This window comes from Trachymyrmex septentrionalis, unplaced genomic scaffold (assembly GCF_001594115.1).
Source record: "Trachymyrmex septentrionalis isolate Tsep2-gDNA-1 unplaced genomic scaffold, Tsep1.0 C3565026, whole genome shotgun sequence".
Classification (NCBI taxonomy): domain Eukaryota; kingdom Metazoa; phylum Arthropoda; class Insecta; order Hymenoptera; family Formicidae; genus Trachymyrmex; species Trachymyrmex septentrionalis.
The window spans coordinates 1-1,102 of record NW_017303921.1 but is presented as its reverse complement, the minus strand read 5'-3'; the positions used below and the strand labels follow the sequence as shown (position 1 = coordinate 1,102).

The 1,102-nt window shown below is 54.0% G+C and overlaps 1 pseudogene; it reads right to left on the bottom strand.

Moving 5' to 3' along the window:
* Positions 1-229: 229 nt before the first annotated feature.
* Positions 230-945, bottom strand: LOC108747639 (annotated as a pseudogene).
* Between the last annotated feature and the right edge of the window lie 157 nt (positions 946-1,102).

Sequence of the window (1,102 nt, the reverse complement as noted above, 5' to 3'; positions counted from 1 at the left end):
TGCCACTCATTTCAAAAAAAGCCGCATGCATCGCAAAAACATTAAGTAGGCGGTAGGGTCGGTATGAAGAAGGAAAAAGGGAAATGGAGCGGCGATCAAGGCCCAAAGACAACTATGGGTTTTGGCGATAAACTTTATTTCGATAGCGCGATAACGATATTGTTTCCCGGCTCAACTATGGCGCGGGACGGTAGGGGCCCTTCTTTGCATACTCTTTCTTGCATCGCGGTCAGGTTTTCCGTATCATGCCCGCTCTCCCGCATCCGTAGCAAAACGGATGGTCTCGGATGTACGGGCAATCGGTGTATCTATGGGTTTCCCTGCCACAGTTCCAGCACCCGCCCGGGTCGCTGGTCCTCCTACCGTGTATTCTGCCGGTCCCGTCGGGCCTCCGCTGCGGTGTTGGCGATCGCGCCCCTCCCCCGGCCCCGGAGGTGTTTCGTTCCTCCCTTGTTCCTTTCTGGGAGGCTGGTGTTCCAGGTGGTATAGGGTCGGTCTGTTGGGCCGCATCCCGGGTGCGGGATGGTCCGTTTCCTACCTGCACAGCGGCGTCCCGGGTGTCGGACCGCTCCTTTACTACAGCTCCCCCGGTGCCGCTGCGCCGATATTCTTCCGCCACTTCTCTCGCCTCTCTTCAAAAGGTCGGATAGGCTTGGCGGATTCCCTGAAAGACCGCATTATATCGTCTTCTGAAAGTCTCTCCTCTCTCCCCCATCCTCTCGGGGCAACACCGTTCAATAGTCTTCGAGATCCACCACCCAGCGACTACTCCGATACTGATAACTGCAAATGTGAAGCTAGGGATTAGCAAGGCTAAGAAATGAGGTATGGTTTGAGATCCTTTACATGCAATTTTCCCACCCGAACACCTTCGAGACTCGCCAACTATACCACTGGAGAAAGAATCCCACTAACCTTAAATGGTCCCTGGAATTTCGGCGACATTGTGAACCGCCGACGATAGAGTGTTGTCGTCTCAGAATGAGATCCCCCACTTTAAAGGTGCGATCGCACTTACGTAAATTATAGTGTCGGGCCTGCTGCTGATGGGCCTGATCGAAGTTATCGCTAATCCAACGATGCAGCAATTGTAACTGCAGCG